The sequence below is a fragment of the Ambystoma mexicanum genome, chromosome 7q (genome assembly GCF_040938575.1).
Source record: "Ambystoma mexicanum isolate Mex_15411 chromosome 7q, UKY_AmexF1_1, whole genome shotgun sequence".
Lineage (NCBI taxonomy): Eukaryota > Metazoa > Chordata > Amphibia > Caudata > Ambystomatidae > Ambystoma > Ambystoma mexicanum.
In genome coordinates, this window is record NC_090941.1 from 88,715,873 (window position 1) to 88,740,895 (window position 25,023).

Below are 25,023 nucleotides of genomic sequence, written 5' to 3' on the forward strand. Positions count from 1 at the left end.
ACTCTACAAGGTTTCCCTGCCGGTTGTGGTTCTCTATTTATAAACCACTCAGCCTAAATCCTCAGTTGGCAAGTGAGCTTGGGACAAAGTAGCAAACTCATTTACCACATTTGAGTAGCCCCACTCAATGTGCGTGTACATCTTGGCCCCAGAGTCTCCCCATTCTTCCTAGATGGTCTTCTAAATGTGGATTTGTCACACCTGGTATAGTCACTGTACATAAGGTTATTACTGCCCTGCAGGTGTATAATGATGGTTAGTGGCTAAGCCGCCTACTCAGCCAGCCCCTCACATTATTATAAACAAACACTGATCCCAATCATAAAGGTGAAGCATGCACAGTCAATAGAGATACAGCCTTCACCTTTTGTGCTAATGGAGGCAGAGGCAGGCTATTCTCTGAAGGGGTGTGTGAATGTGATGGCATTAGCACTCCAAACAGCAATATTAAAGACTCCAAAATAAAGGAATGTACAATCAAGGTTCTAAACAAATATATATATATATATATATATATATATATATATATATATATATATATATATATATATATATATATATATATATATTAAACACATTATTATGCAAATAACAGGCTATAAAACACTAGCAATAACCCACCCATGTGAAAAGAGCACAGAAAATAAAATAGAGCATGTGACTAAGAATTCACTCTGGGTACAGTAGCAGGAGTGAAGATCAAGAAACAATAACACTTTAAAAGGATAGATCTGTGAGAAAAAGGGGTGACTTATCAGTCACTAGGCTCCCAAAAATGGACTACAGGCCTCTTCGCCGCTCAAAAGGACCTGATTCTGTTCTTTATGGATTGACAGCATTGAACTGGGCCTCTCAGTGCTGTTCTTGTGGGTCAAAACAGATTACACTATAGGGAGCTGCGTTGATCCAAGCAGCAGTTTCGATTTAAAGCTTGGTGCAGTTTGATGCAGCATCAGAATGGAGTGGTTGAAGAGTCCACCATGTTAGATTTGATGGTCGCACTGGTTTCAGACGATGGGTCCCCCTGTGTCCAGTCGGAAGTGACACGATGCTTCTAGCAGTTCAAATCTTTGTCTTGCTTGTGTCCATGCGAAGATCCTGGTGGTTCGAAAGATCTTCAAAGGTTCAAAGACTTTCTCATCAGTACGTTTCTTTTTGAGCCGAGAGGCGAGGGGCACCGATGTTGCAATGAGTCTGGCTTGAGGATGGTTTGAAGTGGGGGAAAACAGGAATACAGCTGATTTCACTTCTCTGGTGCTATAAGTCGCAATCCAGGGGTTCAAGGACAAGATTAGTTGTGTTCCTCTTTACTGACTGTCAATGGAGTTAGCTGGTGCCTGGCACCTCCAATGATGAGCTTGGGTACCGGTACAGTGGTGACCCTGGAGTTGGTTAGGGGGTAGAGCTCACCTTTGCCTTGGAACACCTGTCTTCACTTCTGGAAAACAGTTTTAGAAAGGACTGCTCTTCCAACAAGGTCCACATTAATCATTCTGCTCATTTTCAAAGACCGAAATGAATCCAGGAAGGAGTGGGAGACCCCTTGATTATAAAGGTAAAAGGGAATTGGACAAAAGCAACCCTCCGATAAGGGGTCCAAACCCTTTTGCTGTGACAAGTGATCCTTGCCTTCTCACATACGCAGAGTTCTTTGTCCTGCAGGAAATGGAGGGCACTGGAAAAGGTGCAAGGTCACAGAAAAACAGGATTGTGAAAACATTCCCTCAGCTTTCTGGCTATTATAACCCCACTCCACACGGATGCCTGCACTTGAAAGGCTGTCTGGTTCGCAACTACCTGGTGTGAGGCTGCCTTTTGTTATGCAGTGAATCTTTAGAGCATGGTCGCCAGGAGCTCTACTTCTGAGAGTTTCCTGGATTGGAGAAGGGGTGTTACCCACTTCCCAGATGAACAAATGAAGCAGCTTTCCTGCCGATTGTCTTACCTACTGTATCCAAGACAGGAGGTATGGCCATAATGCACATTACCATTCCAAAGCAGGCCTGACAACGCAGGGTTGACATGAATATGATACCAATTTGATGTGGCTTTAATAATTGCCTATGCTATTAGTTGCCGTAGCTAAACCAGGTATGGCTTATTGTTAGAGATTACCATGCCACCACAGGGATATGCCTACAGTTATTTATTGGATCACAGGTGCATCATATTTATGCAGTGACCTTGTTTCACAGCAGCTGTCAAACAGGGTACATGTGAACCCTGAACCTGCTCTGTGTCATAGATGGGCAAGTGCTGCAGATCAGGAGAATGATCCAGCAGGGCACGTGTGTACTATTCTTTTGACATGGAGCTTTTTGAAAAGGGATCAGATTAGCAGACAACCCTTTCTGAGATGATTACCAGCATAATTTTATTATGTCATAAAAAATCAAAAAGCAAGAGCTTCTTCTCCGTCACCATATGGCAATCCCTTAGACCAGAAAATACCAACTTCAACCTAAAATTCTTTATGTTGCGACTAAAAGACACTTCAGTTCACATCATTACAGGGGATAATAATTATTTGCAGTAAGACATACACAGAATGTTAACTTTTCATTAAATCACAAGCCAGAAACATATAAAAAGATGAAATAATGGCACATCACTTAGGCAAATGTGGATTAATTCCCATTTGCCAATAGGTTGTGCTGCACTATGTACGTGGCAAAAAGCAAAGAATAGCCATCATGATCAAGTGCTTTGTAGTCAGTGGATTCTGTGACGAATCCAGCAAAGTCGTCACCCATTCCTCTCCTCCACCATGTCAATGTCTATCTTTCTCACCTTCCCCACCTGATCTCCTCCTTCTCTCCTCATTTCCAGTATTATGCTGATGACACACAGCTTTCCTTCAAACTTCCCTCCTCTTCCTTCGCTTCTCACTCTCTCATTCTCGACTGTCTGACTGCTATTCAGGCATGGTGTACAGCTAATGACCGCAGTCTTAATACCAGTAAGACTGGGATTTCTCATTGGGACTCCTGGTCCCTGCCCCCCCAGCCCTCCTTGGGTCCCCTGCCTCACCAGCTTGTGAGGCTAAAAACCTTGGTGTCATCTTCGACTCCTCGCTCTCCTTCTCCCCTCACATCATGGACCTTGCCAAGAAGGCCCACTTTCAGCTTCTCCTCCTTAGAGACATTCTCCCCTTCCCCACTTTCCCACAGAAACTCAGTTTCTCTAGAGCTCTAGTCCTCTCTAGGCTGGACTACTGTAATAGCCTTTTCCTCAATCTGACTCTTTCCTCTCTTTTCCCACTCCAGCTAATTCAGAACTGGACTGCAAGACTTATCCTTGGTGCCGAGGGGCCGCATCTCTCCACCCCTAAAATCACTCCACTAGCTCCCGGTTCCTGCGAGGATCAAATCCAAGTCCCTGTGCATCATCCACAAGGCTTCCTGGGGCCTGGTAACCCGCTATATCCAGCTCTCTCTCCCTAAATACCTCCCTGCTAAAGCCCTTACGCCCCCCCCTTGCTCCAACTCTCTGCAGGTCAGATGAGTTTCCAAGCAGACAGTAGGGGGCAGATCTTTCTCTTCGGCAGACGATTCCCTCTGGAATAGCCCACATGCCCCTCTCAGGCTTCAGCCGTACTTCCTTAAGTTCTATAAACTTCTCAATACCCTGCTCTTCTCTACCTCTTTTCTCCACTCCCTTCCCTGCTAATTCCACTTCTGTCGCTTCGACTGGCGGCCTGGTCCCTCATGAGCCTTACAGGCTACCAGGTCCTCCCTTACCTGTCCTTACCAGCGTTCCACCTTCAGCACTGCCCTCGCAGACCCCCCCTGACCAACTTACCTCACAAGTTTAGTTCTCCCCCACCATCACACTTAGTCGGTGATCTCACCTTCGTCACACCCGGCACCTCCCCCCCTGAACTCCCCTCAGCAATCCCCAACCCATGGGCACACACTTCCCCCCCACTCTGCATTGTATGCAGCTCCTCCTCCCTCCCCCTCCTCTTTTTGCACTTCTCTTTACTGCACTTGCACGATCCGAATGTCACGAGGCCTAGTAGGACCATTTATTGTTCCATTATTTCCCCTGTTCTCGCCCCCTTTTGCTTTGTGGCACCTGGAAATACCATTTGTTGTATAGGTGCCTTATAAATATTCAATAAATAAAATAAAATAAAATTCCCTGGGGAGAGTATCCCCTCATGTGGCCAGGGAAGGGCAGATGATACCTGATACCTGCCCTGGGGGGTTGATTTTGGTAGAAGGATCACATGGGGGGTTGGGGGCAATTTCAGGGGAGTAGGAGAGACTCGCTGGATACAACATGGCATTACCCCCTTTCCCTAAGGAGCAATGAGGACAATAATAATAATCTGTCACTCTCCCACCTTTGTATGGCATACTGTGATGTAAGGTAAGCAGAAAGGCAGGAGTCCCTGTCTTCCATACTTTTGGAACAATAATTGTATTTTCTGAAAAAATGAAATCTGGAACAATGGATTAACTGTACATATTAATTTTTGATGCAAAAATAAAATCAATTTTTTATTTCTCTTTCTAAAATTTCATGGGAGATACAAATAGTAACACAATGCAATTATTAATTCAAGAGTTCAGTTCCTTCAACCCATACCATACCATACCATACATTCAATTCATCCACATACACAGTTAAACCATACATTCAATAGAACTGTGTACAAAAACAATTGCAACATAAAGGACAATTGTAAATGATACAATAATAAAGCCAAAAATAAAACTATATTTGATTATATAATTTGATATGCTGCCAGGAGAAAACAGAATAACTTGATTTTGTTGGTATATACTTCATGATACTCCAAAAGAAAACACTGACCTGTTTCGATATTGAAAAATGATTCTAGAAAATCTTCATCAGGGAAATGAGTAGATCTAAAAACAGATACATATACAAACATATTCATAACAATGCACAATGTTTTTAGATCCTTATTAAGAGGAACTCAAGCATTCAACTCCTGTTCTTGCCACCCTACTGGAGCCACATTGTGGACACACACACACACACACACACACACACACACACACACACACACACACACACACACACACACACACACACACACACACACACACACACACACACACACACACACACACACACACACACACACACACACACACACACACACACACACACACACACACACACACACACACACACACACACACACACACACACACACACACACACACACACACACACACACACACACACACACACACACACACACACACACCTGCTATGTCAATAGGTGCCAGAGATGCATTTATGTTCACGATCCCAATTAGAAGAGCCCCTTTCAAGGCACCACCAATTTACACACATGCCCTGCTTGTTTTTGTCGACATAATGCATTTCAGCATCTAACACCTTCAGCTTGGAAGCTGTATCAATACACAAACTACCTTTGGGATGTATGGCCATCTGTTCAGCAGGTAGGATGTAATACAAACTAAAACTGTCAATTGCATGTTCCTCCTATTATCAAGTTGTAACCATGGTACAATTCAATGAGCGAGCTTTGTGTTCGCATCCATCATGACAGCCAGGTATTTCACTTCCGCAGCGTGGCCCATCAGTTCCCCATGCACAATAAAATCTTGAAATGGCGCACATTTTAAATGATGCATTTGTACTTGAAAAAAAAATCAAAAACTGTAAATATCTAAAAAATGATTTTGCATTCTTTCCTTCAATTTGAAATGCACTTTAAATATATGTTAAATATTCAATATAACATAATATATTGTGATGTTTATGGCATGTTGTCTTATTTATGTCTGTTATTAAATATTATCATTAAAAAAAGTATTAGTAAATTCATAAAACTAGACGATATGAGGATTGCCATTATACTTTAACATTGAAGGTTAGGGTCTATAAACCTGGTCCATCTCAGTTTTTCTTAATCTGTCTAAATAAGGTCATGATCATGTACACGTCGAACATCAGATGGTCTCAAAACATGCAAGTATTAAGCAAATGTTATATGGAAAAACATCAAAAATAGACAAAAAAGACACACCAATTCTGGTCTCACAAGGGAAAAGAAATATTTCCACTTAGAAAAATAACATTTTTATTTTTTGACTTGACAACATTATTGTTTTACTTTATCTGTATGTGTATATCGTATATATTGTTTGGGAATTTTTGGGTGCATGGAATGAATGAGAAGCACAGGCCCATTTAAAAAAAGTATGTTTAATAGTGTTTATTATATGACTTATGTTGTGCTTTCAGGGGATAACAGTTCTTGTTTTTAAAATGTTGCATAAAGCCTCACGGTCCAGAGTTATTCAGGTTGCCCTTCATTGGTCATATGAACTGTAAATATCTTTGCCAGTGATTTTGATGACAAAACAGCCAACATATTGCTATGCTACTGTGCTACTAGACACATAAATCTCCACCGGGAAAGAGCACCTAAATTACCATTCTGCTGTTTTTGCTTTTTCTTTTTGCCTCATTGTTTACTGTGCATAATGTCTTGACTGGTCTTGTAGTAGGTACAGCTCTTGAGACTTTTAAGTACCGGACTACTGTCTGTTACCACACGGTCTGGCCTTGGTTTCCCAAGGGTTTCTGTACGGAGTGAACATTTTGTGAATTTAGAACACCTTGTCACCCAGCTTTCTGGGTAAAAAGGCGTTCCACCAGGGTATCATGTTTTCTGAGGTACCCAGAAGGTAGGTGTATTAAGCACTGAATCGCCAAATTGCCATTTAAGCTTTTTTACTGTGATGATTCCCAAGGTATCATCACTGCTTTAGAAGGGGGAGCCCCTTTCTATGAGGGCAGGAGGTGGGGCTGCTACCTGATAGTCCCCATGGGGGTGGTGATCAGCAGGAAATCTCATGGGGAGCGAGGACCCCATTGAAAGTAGTGACTATCTTGGGAGAACGCAGTATCCATTTCACCCTCCCACTTTCCCTCCAAACCCGTCCAATTCCACACTACCTACTACTCTCATATGTTTTTGTAGTATATCTCAGGCAAGAACTACTGGGACGAGGAAGAGGCCACGAGTAATGAAGATCGCTGACGAGAATGAACGCACACTCTCTAGCCTTTGGAGTAATCCTATTGGTCAGCTGTCATTCAAAGCAAAGAGGGAAGTGAACAATGGCATTTTCATTCTCGGCACAGACCGAGGGAAGATACCCTCCAGTGACTGAAGCTGGTGTAATGTAACAAATTCACTGGCGAGCTGCAGGGGAGACGTGTGGAAGTACAGAGAACATCTCGATGCGCCAGAGAAGCTGCTGAATCTCCCAGGAGACCCACAAACAACTGGACGGTGACAGCCAAGGCCCTGCATGTACAAGTGTTGTTAATCCCAGAGTTGAGGAGACCAGGAGAGCACAACTGGGCCGAAGCGACCAACAGAAGGCATACTCACCAGGTCAGAGTGACATGGTCAAGGGGGTCTGGGACCCATGTCAGGATGGTATATTCTTATCAATAATAAAGGGGAATAGGAGCTTTACAGATTCAAGTGGCTCCCACAGACCTTGGAAGGAGAGTAAACCCAGGCTGTGGATCAAAAGGAAATCAGACAGAGAGAACGCTGCAAATAACCAAGTGAAGGGGGTCTGGGAACCATATCAGGAAGGCATACCCCAACCAGTAAAAAAGGGGAAACAGAACTTTGCAAGTGGCAGTCACAGACCTTGGCAGGAGAGTAAACCAAGGCTGTGCATCAAAAGGAAATCGGACAAAAAGAATGTTGTGAACAAGCCAGTGAAGGGGGTCTGGGACCCATGTTGGGGAAGTATAGCCCGAACTGTAACCAAGAAGAATACAAAGCTAGTGTGTGCCAGTGACAATCACCTTGGCAGGAGAGTATACCAGAGCTGTGGGTGAGGTGAAGACAGGGAGAGAGAACTGTGAATCCAAGAACATTGAGTACCCAACTTGGCAGGAGAGTGGGTCAAGAGGAGGGGTGCTCAGAGAAGGTTGGGGGCCCTCGACACAGCTTGGGAGAGAGAGAACCAGACTGTTCTTCATCATCGCAGCGCCTGGGGTCTGGACCTGCTCAGAAAGGGTGGGGACCCTCAACACAGCTTGGGAGAGAGAACCAGGCTGTTTTCCATCATCGCAATAGCGGAGATGCCGGATCTGCTCAGAAAGGGTTAGGACCCTTAACACAGCTTGGGAGGGAGAACCATGCTATTCTTCCCCATCGCAGCACCTGGGACTCGAATCTGGTCACAAAGGTTCGGGGACGCTCAAACGGCTTGGGAAAGGCGTCCAAGCCATTTTTTCATGCTGCAGGGCCTATGACTCAGGTCTGCTACTGAAAGAGAAAGACGTATCGTGAACATTAAAGACACAGAAACAAACTTGAATAAACCTGGAAAGACTTCAGGGAAAGGGAATCAACCCCTTGAGTCTTGTGGAACTTTTGTATGCTTTTCTAAACCTTTTTGGAACTTTTGTTTTGAACTGCAAAGCTGGGCTGCATGTCGACAGCCAAGAGACATTTCTCTTTTCACCTTATATTAAGTTTAGCTTGCGAGGGATACGTTAGGATTTGGACACAGAATGGCGAATTTTACTTTGGACATTCTGACACAGATAGTTTCATTAGCTAATTTTGTTGAGACAGGGAAATCCTTCTTAAAGGTAGGGTTATTTAGGATTTCCTCCAACTCCCTTCCATTTTTGCTGTTAATAAAAGTCTTTACCAATCAACGTACCATCCATGTGGTCGTCTCTTACTCCTACACTGTCACATTATTAAGATCAGAGATTGGGATAACAATGCAAGGTGTTATACATCAGAAAATGATGTGTAATCCCATGCCAGCTCGTGCCATCAGAAAGTTCTAATTTAGAGATGGTGCCATATGACATTCCCCTTGACAATGAATAAAGCTCTAAGTGCCCGCAGGAATGCATGCTAAACAAAAGAGAAAGAAATTCAATGTGAACTGAAAGGAAGGTGGAGGTGTACAGCCATGCTACTCAGGTGTTCACCAGTCCACACATCGACCAAAGGAAGACGGGTTAACCTTTTTAATCTGATTTTTTTTGCATGTCTTTTATGCTATCTCACTGCATTCTTGGATTTTGTATTCCTTCTAGCCCATCACCATGTGCATGCCTCTTCTACAAAGAGAAGTGAGGAGGAAAAATGAGACTAGCTGGTTTGAACTTAGCTTGGGGGGAGGGGGCTATCCTTCAAAATGTTAGCAATCTAGGAAGTGGTAGCACCAATATACGTCCTTCTCCTTTGGGGCATAGGAAGAATACAAAGAAACCTGCGCCTGAAGAAGTCTGCTAGCCATGATGAGTTGGCACATTTGCTTGGTGCAGTCAGCCGACGCCATCTACGGGGCAGCACCTTTACAATCTGCTTGAAGGTTTTCAAAGGTTGAATGAGACTGCAAGGGCCTCTAAAGCCTGACATGGGACACATACCAAATATCCTGCCTTTTTCCTCCAGGAATATAGACAAGAGGTTACAATTTCCTGATACCATCCTCGGCATTCTATTATTTCAAAGTCAGCCTCATGGCCCCAGGTTGCATAGAATGCGTGCAGCTTGATTCCTCAGATGACCTCATAGGGACAGCAGTTTGAGTACTATTCTTCAAGAGGAGAGCTTTCCCATCAGCCAACCTGATCTTTATAGCCCACTGGAAAGCAGTTTCTTCTAGTTTGTGGAGCTTTATCACTTGAATGACACCAACCCCTTTTTCATGCAGCGGGACCCCCTACTCCAGCTGCCTGCTTTGCGGTTTTATTCTTGAGGACTAGGTCCCAGCTTCAGACTTTTTTTAGGAAAGGTCTGATATTTCTTCAATGTGTACAAAGACAAAGGAAACCAGCCTGGTAATTCAGACAATCCTCCTCCTCCCTATGCCCACGCCACCCATGGGTTACATGGACTGTGTACTTTATTTGACCCAGACTCAACATTATTTCTTTGGGCTCATATTAGTTTAAAGTCGTAGGATTACCATTAACTGGCTTGGCTCAATTAAAAAAAGCACCTTTTCCCTTCAATCCTTGTCAGACTTTTAAACATAATATATCAGAAGCAACATGGCAACATTTGTTTGGTTTATGGCTCTCCTCAAGGAACTGTGGGTGTAATGGCAACCAGGTCCAAATATTTTAAAGTTTTTGAAATACTCTTTCGTTGATAACCCAAATTACATGAGTTTTTACATTACTTGTATTGATTATTAAAATATGGGTTTGAGTTAACAGGTCATTTATTTAAGTTTTTGAATTTTGGAACTTAATCGTTTTTGTCGTCTATCTAGGTGTCATATGTCACTGAAGGTTCACCTTTCTATCTCGGCTTCAAAGAGGTTAGTCCTAGGAAAGTACTTATGTTCCCCTCACCTATTCTGAATCCATACATTTTTCGTTAAAATATGAAAAGCTTGACACAGAAATATTTAGGGAACTGCGCTACATGTAAAACTGCAGACATGAAAGGAAATTGTTTGAAAAAATATAGAGCTTAGTTAAAAAGGATTGTGAACATTTTGCATTTTGACACAAAACAAATCATTGTGATTATAGAGAAAATGAATGTTACACATTGACTGAACATCATCAGATTGTACAAATTAATTGAACATCATCAGAATGTATTGTGTCCTACATACACTCCAGTCCACCTCCTCGACTGCATCTCCGTACAGACCATGTTTACTTTTCCCGAGGAAGCGTTTAGTGACATGAAGAGCTGTATGGACATGAACAGAAGACAGGGCAAGAAGAAAAGGGTGCTCCATGTTTCTGAAAAAAGATAAACAAAATTCATGACTATATACCTCTCCGATTGCTAGGAAGCTTTCAAACATTTGAGCATTGATTTGGTCGTCCATCATCAGATAAACAACAAGGCAAACGACATGTAGTGTCAGATTTTTCATAGTTTATTTCACATATGTAAAGTGAACTTTAGAAAGTAGGAGTATAATTTGGGACACAGTGCATATAGGGGTCCATTCTCAAAAATGAAGTAATATAAGGTAACACTTAATTTGGTGCAACTTGCACCTACATAATGCCCATGTAGCCCAATTTAAACGGAGCACCTATTGTGAACATAAAGCTATTTGATTCATTGTAAAACACTCTTTTTGTGTATAGTCGCAAATGGGGTTCACAAGCAAGGTCCATGTTGATGGCAATATAACAAGTGAAAAGAAGCTTTTGTTGCTGCTGTAAAGGAGGAGCTTGAAAAAAGAGCAGTTGGGGGAAAGTCAATGTTTATATGACCATTCAACACTGAAATTACAACTTAAAGTGGCACCTTCCCAAAATATACAGCAATGCTTCCCAACGCATATTATTTTATGTTCTGAATTTGTATTGCATTGTACATAATTAATTGCTAAACATGTACCTTAAAAGTAAATGACTCAAGTATACCAATTAAGGGAGAAGTAGATACAATAATATTAAGAACAGAAACGTTTCCTATACTCTAGGTAGTGAAAACATGAACTAAATCATATACCGAAGAATTTTCAAAGCTGTTTACGAGAAAGAAACATCCTGGGTATATACTATACCATTACATGGTAAGGGCAGGAATCACAATGTTGGGTTAGTGTCAAAGGTCTCCATTATTCAGTCCTGGGTTAGCTGACCTTTACAATCTACATATCCTTATTTCTCCCTTCGCTTCCCTGATGATACCCAAATTGTGTTCTCCTTATCGGCCTTTACCACCAAACTATCCTTTTGCATCACCAATTGTATCTCTGCACCCATCACTATGTTGCTTGATTGTAAACTTCACAAACATGAAAGTGATCTTTCCCCCAGCCACTAACACAATAGGTTTGTGCCCATTTCCTTTATCCTTTCCCTCTTATCTTATAACCCCATCCAGCAAGGATCACAAACTGGGAATCACTTCAACAGCGACCTTAAGCTACAGCAAATGTTCACTTCCAATGCTCTGTGTGCAGGCCCAACCTCCTTTTCTCCAATCTCGTCCTTAGCAGACTGGGTTACTCTTCAAGCCTCCACATGGAACTCCTCTATTTGTTGCCCTTTGATAGAGTATTGAAATTCCTTACCTGTACCCACTTGAACCTCTTAAAATCCTAATTAAAATCATAATCTGTGCACCGCCTTTATGTTGCATGGCGTTTCATGTGTAAATAATTAATCTTCCAATCTCCTCTCCATGAATGAATATTCATCCCTAGATTAGCCCGCTTATCCAACTGCCCGTTCCTTTCACTATTCCCCCAGCCACACTCTCTGAAACCTATACAAACCAGAATGTCCTCCTTTCTCAACATCACTGGAAAGCTATATAGCCTCAGAATAACAAAGATCCACTCAATAATTTGCCTTTGAGAGGGTTCACAGGAGTGCCAGTAAAGAGGCCCTGCACTGACTTAGGGCAGATGTGTGTAGAAAGGCTTGCCTCTGGTGCAGCTCCATAAAGGGAATGTCCTTTGTAATGTACACCTGGGTAAATTACTTCAAAGGTCATTGATTATTTTGGAGGCCCCAGGGAATCTGTCGATTGTCGGCACCCTTTGATTGGACTAAAGCACGAATTCTCCCTCACATCTCTGATGTTTCCAAGAAGTCAAACTACCAACTGCACCTCCTCAGAGGTATTCTTCCTTTCCTCTCCTTCCCCCAGAAGCTTACAGTCTCTCGAGCTCTGGTTCTCTCTAGACTTGACTATTGCAACAGCCTCTTCCCAAATCTGCCTGCTTCTACTTTCCGCCCTCTGCAACTCATCCAGAACAGGACTGTGAGACTTGTCCTTGGCCTCAAGCCCTGGGATCGTATCTCTCCAGCCCTGAAATCTCTTCACTGGCTCCCAGTGGCTGCAAGGATTAAATTCAAGACCCTTTGCATTGTCCACAAGGTTTTCCGGGGCCTGGGTCCGAAATACCTTCAACTCTCCCTCAGAAAATACCTTCCCACTCTAGCTCTTCGGTCCTCCACCCCCAACTTCCTCAAGGTCAGTTGCTTCTCCAAGCAACGAGTTTGTGGTAGCTCTCTGTGAGTGTGCTGGAAAGACTTGTATTTGGATCCTATCAGCTGTGCTAATTCACATGCAGCACTGCGAGCAGTCTGCTCTTGCTGCCCGCTTCGTACCCAGGAGGGGCGGAGCTTCACTTGGTCACATGAAGGATCACGTTACTCCTCAAGGAAGCCTTTTATTGCCGGCATATCCGCCCTTGTGGCGTTGGAAGTAGCTCTCTGTGAGTGTGCTGGAAAGACTTGTATTTGGATCCTATCAGCTGTGCTAATTCACACGCAGCACTGCAAGCAGTCTGCTCTTGCTGCCTGCTTTGTATCCAGGAGGGGCGGAGCTTCACTCGGTCACGTGAAGGATCACGTGACTCTTCAAGGAAGCCTTTTATTGCCGGCGTATCCGCCCTTGTGGCGTTGGAAGTAGCTCTCTGTGAGTGTGCTGGAAAGACTCGTATTTGGATCCTATCAGCTGTGCTAATTCACACGCAGCACTGCGAGCAGTCTGCTCTTGCTGCCCGCTTCGTACCCAGTAGGGGCGGAGCTTCACTCAGTCATATGAAGGATCACGTGACTCCTCAAGGAAGCCTTTTATTGCTGGCATATTCGCCCTTGTGGTGTTGGAAGTAGCTCTCTGAGAGTGTGCTGGAAAAACTCGTAGTTAGATCCTATCAGCTGTGCTAATTCACACGCAGCACTGCGAGCAGTCTGCTATTGCTGCCCGCTTCGTACCCAGGAGGGGCGGAGCCTCACTCGGTCACGTGAAGGATCAGGTGACTCCTCAAGGAAGCCTTTTATTGCCGGCATATCCACCCTTGTGGCGTTAAGCCCTGGAGGCAGTAAGGGCTGGAACCGCTGTTCTGCTGTTAGGCTGTGATCTGTGCCTGTGCTACAACCCTGTGAGTAGACCAGACTGAGGTTCTAAACTGCTATTCGATCTGCCACATTCGTAACCAGTCCATAGGGTAAGGGGGGAGAGTCGGACTCTGGAAGCTCCTTAAGCTGTCGGGCGTTCCTTACCCTAAGACTTGGCACTTCCTCTGTTCTACCTTAATTAATGGGACTAATATTCAGTTCATGAACTTCTATCAATAATTAAAGGACATATTTTATGATATTTTTCACGAATTTATACTCCTCTAGCTATCTGTTGTGTTCTATTTGAAAAGCTCTGTTGATTCTATGGCTGAAAAAAGAGGCAAACCTTACACTCTGCGCACGGACATACATGTCCTGCACGACTACGCGCATTGTGTGACCCGGTAAATAGAGAAAATCCTCTATTAACTCCAAAGCCATCTCGTTTCCTTGCTAAAGGCCCGCAATCAGACAAACGAGCTGGGAAAAAACGCAGCCGCTGTAACACCCCGGCTGGTGATATTAGAGACTTTGGGTTTGGAACATTACGCATTAGTCGTTTGATGGCAAAGATGCCAGAATTAACAAATTTAAGCGTATCGAATGTTGAGGCTCAACTGGTCCCAAATATTCAAGAATGCTTGATTATAAAACAACCTCTAATGAGCTCACCAACAGCATCAGACCCAAATGTCAGTAATGAAGGTTGTAAACAACCATGTCATATCTCATTGTCTGATACCATGATTTTACAAAATGCTCGTACAGGCAATGCTGTGCCTCCATCAAATAAGTCCAAAAGCATTATTGTTGTAGCTGATGAGGCTTTTATTGATCTCCATTCGACAAATGCTTGCTTCTCAGCCAGAGAAAATGATCACGATCTGTCTAAATCTCCTATTCTGTTTTGGAATGAAAGTATATCTGAATCTGAGACCTCTATATCATTCATTCCCCTACTCCAAGAAGGCCAAATCGAAATAATTCTGTAATAAATAGAGGATCTTCCTTAAAGAAATCCCCGCTGATAACACTTGAAGTGATGAATATTGCTATAATGTCTCTTGCCAAATTATTTGAAGTTCTTGACTCCAGAGTAAATACCATCGTTGACAATCTGAGAACTAGTACTATCTGGCAAAAGACAATTACTGATTCTTTGGCACAGAGGCAGGCATTTGATGATGGAGTTGTCTTACCATCATTAACCCAGATATCAGAGATTATCTCTATGCTAAAACTGACAAGTGAGCAGCTTCGCTCCCAATGTGATCCATGTTTAGCGGAAAAAACAATACAATCTTTAGAGTTTGCAATTCCCTTTGTTGAGGGCATCATTTGTGAGACATCTGTAGGGACACCGGAGGCAGCAATTGTGCTCCCTTCGATGCCCACTAATGAACTACCTGCACCCACTTTAGCTGAGACACCATCAATAGCGGAATTTACACAATCATCCAAAGAAGCATACACAATTTTTGCTAAAAATTCCAAAAAACACACATCTGAACATACTATGAATCTGAAAAAAATCCAAAAATCAGAAATCTAAAAAAATGGCATCCACTAGCCACTCGAAACAGTTTTTTTTAAATTTCTTTCAAAGATAGCGAGCAGCTCGATACTAACATCTAATGCTATAACAAAAAAATATTCTAACTTGGCTCAAGAAAAGAAAAAAAGTGTGAAAGACGTGCCGAACCAGCCGCAAACCGATTTGAGTCATCCTCCTTTGGATGAGCTGGTTCAGGCCGTAGAGGAATGTGAAAATAAGTCAAAGAACTTACCCTCTGAAGCTCATTTGATAGCTTCACTAAGGGGCTCTGCTGAGAATAACTCTGATAACTTTGACTCCTCATATACTCGCAAAGAACTTGGGAAAGCTATAGATGACTATATGAGTCAATTCCATCCAGTATCAGCAGTGTCTCATCCGTTGATGAAACTTACTGCTTCCATCACAAAAACCTCAATGCAAAGTAAGCTAACAAGTGACAAATTAATCACTTTACCATCTGTGTGTGAGGTGAATGCCTCAGGCACTAAAATTTTGCCTATTAAAGTGGACACACCGGTGCAACAAGTGAATATGCAGGATGATATTTTATCCTCAATCAAAGACTGTCTAGTTGCCCTAACCTCAGAACAAAAGACGCTCAAATCTGCCATGAAATCATTTATGTGTGACTCTACCCATGACTCCTCACCAACTGTAGATCAGAGAATGGGCTTAAAGAATGTCTCATTTAAATCACCAGTGGAGATTGAGAAATCCAACTCCTTATCAGAGGTACAATGCAGCAAAAAAGAGAGTCTAACAACATTTAGCACCAAGAATAAAAAGACCCCTCAACTATACTCCATATTTCTTAGCTGTCAAGGTGGCTCTCTTCCAAAGTATACCATGAACAGGAAAAGTATCATGGAAACATTTTCTGATATTCCGGTATTGGAAGATCTTACTTCAGGAGACATTGATTGGGTCGAATTTCCTGAAGATAATGACTCAACTGTATCATGTCTTTGGATTAGATTTTGTGCGATCCTTAATATGATTTGGTCTGCCAGATCCTCTCTCTTTGACCTTGGTTTTAGCTTAATTCCCACAACTGGTAAAAGTCCTTTAATTGAGAGTCCACAACAGTCTAAGGGAGCTGGGGATGTAGGACAAACTATCGCAAATCTTCCAAGAGAAAACATAACACCTGTAACAAAATCCGATAATTGTTGCTGCTGCAAGAAAGCATAACTAGCTTTTGATTAATTATGTCCCTTGACACACAACATTGCAATTATGAGCTGGAACTCTAGAGGACCTAAATATCTACTGAACAACTCGAAGTGCCTTTTAACAAATTTTGATGTAGTGCTATTACAAGAAACTTGGATGGTGATGCCACCCTCCTGGGACAATCACCACATTCATTTGGTCCCTGCGTTGAAAGGCCAAAAAGGCAGACCAATGTCTGGCCTAGCAACAATCTCTAACATCTCCACTGTAATTAATGTAGCTGAATGGCCCTCTCCGAACTCCTTTGTGCAATGTTCTATAATATTGTTTCAAAGTATAATAATCGCGATAGTTAATCTTTATTGGAACCCTGTGGCGATTCTTACATCTATCTTTATCAAGCATCTTAACACAATCATGGAAAAGATAGCTGCCAACATTAATATTGCACATGTAATACTTGCAGGAGATCTGAACATTCATCTTTCGATGCCATCTAAAAAAGGAAATTCGGAACGGGTGACTTCATTTTGTGGACACATGGGATTTAATAATGTTGAATGGTGCTCTCAAAAGTGATATTCCACCCTCTCACACTTGGACAAGTGGATCACACAAAGCAACCATTGACTATGTGTATGTAGACAGAACGCTCTTTAGCAAAATATGTAAGTTCATCATTTTGCCTACTACATCCAGTGATCACTTGATGTTGACAATTGAAATTACAGTTCATGCCCAGAGTAAAGCACAAGTACCACAACAACAGCTGAAAAATTTGGAGGTAAACTCTCAAAAAAACAGATTACATTGGTCTAATCCTGACTTAGAAGCACTTGGTAAAGATCTAGAGAATGATCAAAGCCTCGGGAATATCATGATAGAATGCATCTATTTGCATCCCCCAATATATCTAGTGGTAAAATATTTAATAACATCCGTCCCACTCATGTATTTGATCAATCGGTCAGACTTAGAAAGTCCTTATTTCGTAAACAGAAAAGACAGGCTAAACTCCTTTCGCCAAAATATCGCAAATCTGCCCTGCGTAAGTTGAAGACCGATTACAAAAATTGGATACAAGCACATAAAGTCAATTTTTTTCAAAAGGATGGTGAATGGTGGCTGCATGTGGCGCAGAGTAAAAACACCTCTCAAATTTGGAAGTTAATTAACATAGGCACAAGGTGCTCTCAGCTATCATCCCAAATTATTGGTGTACCTGAAAAAAGTTGGGTTGATTATTTCACAAATATGTACAATATTCCACAAAATACCTGTGCTCATTTGCAGCTGAAGCCGGTCAGGTCTTCCTTCTCTCTCAAATTTGATCGAGATGATGTGTTGTATTATATAAATAGAGCTAGCTCATCTAGAGCCCCAGGGCCAGATGGCTTATCAAACTATACCCTTAAACAAAATCCAGAACTGTGGGCCAGCATTTTGTATACCATATTTCTCTCCATTCAGATAAAGCAAAGCATTCCTCCATCTTGGTGCCAAGCGGTGATAGTCCCTATATATAAAAAAGGGGATCGCACAAATCCAGCAAGCTATCGCCCAAGAGCACTTCCTGATGCACCGGGAAAGATTTAGACTCAAATCATTCTAAGAGATCTCAACATCTGGGCCACTAAAGAAAATCGACGGGATCCCTTTCAGACTGGTTTTGTTGCGGGTTTAGGTACTGCTATTAACATCACCACGCTTAACGCTATCAAAGCAGCCTACGCAACAAAACATCAACCTCTTTATTTGGCCTTTGTTGACTTTCGTGTTGCCTTTGATTCTGTGGACCGGCAATTATTGTATAGCAAATTGCTGAGTTTCGGTTGCCCACTTTCTCTTATTTCGTTGATAGCTCTCCTTCATACCAACACTACAATGCAGGTCAAATTAAACTTGGATGGGTTACTATCAGAAATTATTCACAGTAAATGCGGCCTTAAACAAGGCTGCATTCTTGCCTCAACCCTATTCAATTTGTTTATTTTTGACCTAGGCATTGAGTTTTTGAAAGTAATCAACAATGCACCTAAGATGGGCAAGCAGGCCATCGCATGGCTTCTTTATGCGGATAACTTAGTTCTCCTGTCACAGACACCAAGTGGCCTACAGATGCTACTTAAGCAACTGGAACTTTTTGTCATCAAAAATTATTTAACACTCAATTTAGAGAAAACTCAAGTCATTAAACTAGACAACAATAATTTGAAACATCAGAAACATTATGATTTTTTTCTACATAATCAAAAATTAGCTCTGGTTAATGAATACAAATATCTCGGTGTCATGTTTAGCAACTCACCTACAAATAAGCCCCAACAAAGTTACATCTGTAGGAAACCTGCAACTTTAATCTCGCAAGCAAAGATATTATTAGCCAAGTTTGGTAAATTCTCCTGTGCCCATGCAATAACATTTTACCAACAAAAGGTAATACCCATTATTACCTATGGGGCTGAAACTTGGCTACCACAAAATCAAGGGTACTGGAATAGAATTGAAACCAAATTTTGGAAAAGAGTTCTTAATCTTCCCAACTCAACTCCAAATGCTCTTTTGAGATTTGAGTTGGGTACCCTATCAATTCACATTCAAGTCTTTTGGAAAAGATGCAGTCTTTTCGAAAATGCCTTCTGGGCCTGATGGCTAACAATCTGCTAGCAATACTGGTGGCAGACTATTTATTACACTCTCAACACTTGCTTCCAACAGACTGGAGAAATACTGTTCTCTCCGTTATGAATGAAGCAAACATATCATTGAATTTGCTACTTAACAACCCAAATAGAGCTAAGCTAAAATGATATCAACTTGACTGGAATCGCACTCAACAGAAGTGTCTTGAACTAAAAGATTTTGATAGAGCTCTGTTTGGTCACAAAATATTTCGGCAGGCAGCTGAATATCTGCTAAAATGTCCTTCTTCGCTATTAAGAAACCAAACATTGAGATTCCGGATGAATCTATGGCCAACAAAACAAATTTTAGTAAGAAGAGGCCTAATTAAAGCTGAAGCATCATATTGTCGATTCTGTAAAATTGGTGGGATGGAAGAGACACTCAAACACATACTAATTGTGTGTGTTGCTTTGGAGAGGCAGAGGGAAACAATCATCTATAAGTTAACACAACTACATTATATAACCCGTTCTACTGATGAATTATGGTATGAATTGTTTGCTACACCTAAAATTTCGATAAGAATAGCTACTATGCAATTTTTAAATACAGTTCTACTGACAACTTAATCCTTGATTAAATTTATGTAGTAATTGATTTTTATTTATTAGATCTTGATTTTTAACTACTGAACTGTGATTCTTGCTGAAACTCGGACGATGGTGCTTAATAGGCTTTGTCTTTCTTTTAAAACTTTTAAAAATTCCTAAAAATTGATAAATGTGTCTCTCAAATGTAATGTGAAATAATGAAAAAGTGTATCTTGCGTTTACATTTTAATGATTTCTTTGCACAAACAACTTTGTTTCGAAAGGTTATATTAAAATTTAACCAACCAAAATAAATAAAAAAATAAATAAATAAATCTCTTTCCTCGGCATGGTTCTCCCTCTGGAACAAGCTCCCTGCCACTCTAAAACTTGAGTAGAACCATCTCCGGTTCCAGAAGCATCTCAAGACCTTCCTCTTTGCTTCTGCCTTTGCTCCTCCTCTCCCCTGCTGATCTGTCTGCTTCGGTACCTTGCACCTGGTTACCCTCTGACTTGGGACCCAGGTCCCTGCCAACCAATCTACTCACCTGCACTGCCTCCTGGCAACCCCTGCACTTGGGCCTGTATCTGTAACCCTAAAATCCCCTTACCCGCACTTATCAGATATCCCTTGTCTGCGCGTTAAACCCTGCACTTGCCACCTTGCTGGCTGCACTATGAGTTGTTGTTTTTTATCCCTTTCTTAGCACTTTGCACTTCTCCCCTCCCCCTGCACTTTCCCACTTCCCTCTCCCCTGCACTTACGCGTTCTCAATGTCAATGGGCCTAGTAAGATCGTTGTTTTGTGTTTTGTCCTCCCTTGTTTCCCCTCCATTGCCCGACGTGCTCTGAAACACTTGCGTATGAGTGCGATACAAATAAAGTATCACTTTATCAGTCAAACTAAAAAGAAAATTCATTTTGCAGATTTGTTGACAGTGAGCGAAGTAGGAAAGCCTAGTTATGGCTGAATTTCACTATATGTGTTTTGTTGTTAGTAAAAAATTATTCTGATATGTAATCAACCTCTAGCTGGACTTCTGCAGTCCAGGGCTTCAAAAAGATCTATGCATGCTACAAAGTGTACACAATCATTCCAAACACTTAAAATTCAGACTCAATAGTCACAATCACATTGCATGTACCCAAAACGACCTACAGTGCCTCTGATTAAAGCAAGACAACAAAGTGTGTGTGGCTCGTTCAGAACAGAAAGAAAGACATGGCCCTTAGTTTCTTGAGAATTCTGGTCAGAACTAAATGTGGGATTATCCTGTCCGTCCCTAGTCGCGCTGCAGATTACGAAGGCAACTTTTGGACAGTCCAACCAGAGTTGCAAAAAAAAGACTCAAATGTGAAATACCAATCCTGTACCTAAGTATTCTTGTCTGTGGGAGGTGGACTTTTTCAGTAAATATATATGAGCCAGAGGTGTCCTCAGACCCCCACCATGACATAAGTCCCATATAATGCTGAAAGGTCTCTTTAAGCACAACCTCATCAATAGGGGCCATCCTCTCCTATCAAGGATGGCTCAAGAAACCAAAACCAATCTTCAAATATCTAATCCAGGGTAATATGTGGGTACCGTGCAGAGGTGCAACCTCCTTAACATATGCAATATAAACCCCTGCCAAAGGATTAACACAATACAGCAGAGCTTTGAGAGATACAACAAAGGAAATCCCAATTTCAAATCTTAATGGCCCCATCCATATGTGCTGTGCTAGCTTGAGCATGGACCTAAGAAAGCAATTCTCGGTCATGGTAAATTTAAAACATCATAAATATCTCTATAATTCAAACTGTAAGAGGCTGCTGCTGCTACTTTTGCCCACAAATATTCGAATGGGGTATCCACTGGGTTACCTGAAAACGAGCATTAGCCATCAGGATGCCTACAGACTGATTTTACAGGCACCTTGGTCAAACTGATCATCCCACAACCCCGGGTTGAAATCCTAAGCACTAGGTAATCAAATGCATTTCCATTTTTTCAGGATGAATTTCCCAACTGTAACCCCTCTGTACATGCCACCTCCTTCCCCAAACCCTGACTACACCGTGACATTCATATTATGCTGTCCCTGAAGATACTACACTGACGCTGATTTAAAAAAGATAACTATGAACTATCATGTGCCTAGTTCACAGTATACTGCATGCCCACACACCTGTGTATCACTTGAAGATATTCCAATCAACCACACAGACACCTCGAGTCAGCCTCCTTGGAATAATTTGCAATTGATTGACCAGGTGCAGATGATGTGGTAGAACATACCTTCAAATACATGGTTGTTCTCAGCACAATTCAGACTCAAAGGAGACTTCCAAAAGGATTGGTGATGGGCCTCTTTTGTGCACTCAGGAGTAGGAGGCATCTACCTCTTCCATTCCATGTAGAGAAATTACTCTTATACTTGATGAAGCAAAAGGCCTCTGTTTTCTGAACTCAAATATACTGCAAGCCCTTGTGGGAATGTGCTGCGTTTTGGGGAACACCTGTATTTAACTTACTATTATCTAAAGAACCTTGCTCTATTTATCTTAGGATGTGGGCCTCAGTCCACAAAAAGGACACTATGCTTACATCACTGGCTGTTCACAAGATGAGCCAGGGCATATCATGTCTTGGTACAGACTGGAGTGTTTTGAGTGTTTGTCCTCTGATAAGATAAGCTTAAGTAGACAAGGCAAAGATTCCTGGTGCACATTCTTTTATAAACTGCAAGATGTAAGTATGTTAAGACACTAATAATTGAACAGATACTGTAACGATGACGATGATTTGGGAATGTACGTTCATGTTTCATGGTATACATGCAGCTGCATTCTGCTGACTTAACAAGAACTCTCTTTCTTTCTGGTGCCTTGGACTTAGCGCTGTTTCTTCCTTCCTTTGCAGTTGAAGGTACCAGGAATGGGTTCATTAGCAGAGGAGTTTACCTGCTCAAACCTAACACTCTAGCCAGCAAAGTGCAACTCATAAGTCAACACCTGCCTTAATTCTAATGTGTGTCAGATGTCCAAATGAGGACTTGAGCACCTCCAATCCTAGAGGCCGACATTGGAACTATATGGGTGATCGGACTTGACTCACAGCCGAGCGTGAGAGAAATAACCGCAGTGTGTTGCCCTGGAAGCATCACCATCGGACGACCTGACCTGGCTCTGGTGGAATTAATGTTCCCACCAAAGTGAAAATAAGCAACAATCAACAAGGAACTAACCTGCAAAAACGTAATACGCATGAACTCGAATTCCTTCGAGAATGTGATACAGGTGCAGCCCATCAATCATCGTCATCAATGGATGACCTGGCAACAGGCCATAAAGCAAAAATCCCACCAGGAAGAACAAACACACAACAAGGAAAAACATGCAGCAAAACTCAAAACTCAAATGGCACCTGTAATTCAAAATGCTTTTCGGACTATCTATCTGTAGCCAAGACCAGTGTAGGAGATGCTAGCACTTCAAAATAAATGTGGCTAAACACCAAACCGAACACAAACAACTAACAACCTCATGCTCAAACACACTAAAACACTACATGCTGACAAACCATGCCAAATAAAATGTTTGGACAAAACCCTCTGCCCACACCAAAACAGTTCACAAATCTTCAAGCATGGATTTAGCTGGAAAATCTCACCCACCTGCCAAAGCATCATGAAAAATCAGACACTAGAGGTCTTCATCTAGAAATGAACACATTTGTTGTACAAATCAATATGACCTCAAAAACATGCCAATTTAGGCACAGGTTGCTCCTGTTTCTGCAAGCAACACGAGTTAAGCCGAACGTCTTGCCTTTTCCTTCTGCTTCCCTAACAATCCGCCCCCAATCGTTGTTACTGCCTGGAAACCATGAAAATGGCAGCGGTGAGCAGTATTAATCCCAACATAACATTACATTGCTTAAGTTATGCAAGGGAAGGAAATAGAAGTCAATGTACCAGATTCCATTCCCAAAAATGTAAAAGTGTGCATATCTGAGATGTGCCACAAATGCACCAGAAATAGATGTGCCTCATTCACAGAAGTGCCCATTGCAGAGATGCGCCAGTTTATAAAAGCTGTGCAAAGTGGGAGGATAGCACACAAATACATCAAACTAAGCGTGCAAAGCAGACTGACCACAGAAAGTAAGCAATGATGCACCAAAACCCCGATTCATAAAACCTGAACACCATATTTGCTCCAGAAGAAGCCCTTCAACATTAGCTCTTTTCACAATCTGGATCAATTGGCCCAGAAAAGAGTGCACCTGATTTGTCCAGCTAAAGAAGCACAAAATGCACCCCAACCAACAACACAGTATATAATCCCAGCATAGAGAGACAGGTCAACATTCCCAAAAGGGCCAATCCAGAAGACATCATGCTGCGGCACCGACTGATAAAGAGGAAACATGATTTATAGAAGGATCACTTTATTTCAACTGGCTGATGAAGAGGTACTGCTTCCGTAGCATACTGGAGATGGAGACTCAGTGATAGGAGGCGCTTGCTACACCAAAAATGTGAGCCCATACTATACCACCACTAGACAAAGCAATGTCAGCCCTGCATGCATTTCTTTGTCACATGCTACTTCCAGAGGACCAGTGGCGTCACAGTGGTAATATCATAATCCTCAGTCATAGGCCGTAAACGAGATCTTCAATGTTATCCTTACACATATATATGTATATGCGTGCCTCATGATAAACATACCAGGGCATAAATAGTGATGGCATTTTACAACATAGCTTTTGATTTTGCGATTGTGTTGCCATTGGCACACCCATGTGGCCCTCATACCCCTGCGGCAGATGCAAAACTTGTCCAGGAACAGGAGACACTGGCATGCCTTACATGTACAGATCATGTGCAATGCACGCAACATGATTATGAATGTGAATGCTAAATATTATAGAGCTACACCCAAAAGATACTTCTATCAGTATTATGCGATAGAACAATAGTTTGAGGCAGGATGGTACGCCAATAGATGATTGGAACTTGATTGGGCCATTGGCGCCCACTGAGTGTACATGACATGTAAGTGTCCTCAGAGGTGTTCTGGCAATACATGATGCCAATGCACATCCCTGACCCATTTCAGAGGTTCAGCATCTTGCAATATTTACGATCAAAACAATAAGAGCCCATTAGGTAGAAAAGGTGTGCACCGTGCACCTGGCCACCCTCTGTCTTTTGGGCCCAGGTACCTGCTCATCCTGTC

At 42.1% G+C, this 25,023-nt stretch overlaps 1 pseudogene; it reads right to left on the reverse strand.

The window, feature by feature from the left end:
* LOC138528800 (steryl-sulfatase-like) overlaps positions 1 to 25,023 on the reverse strand; it is a 2,216,653-nt pseudogene that overhangs the window by 1,777,454 nt on the left and 414,176 nt on the right.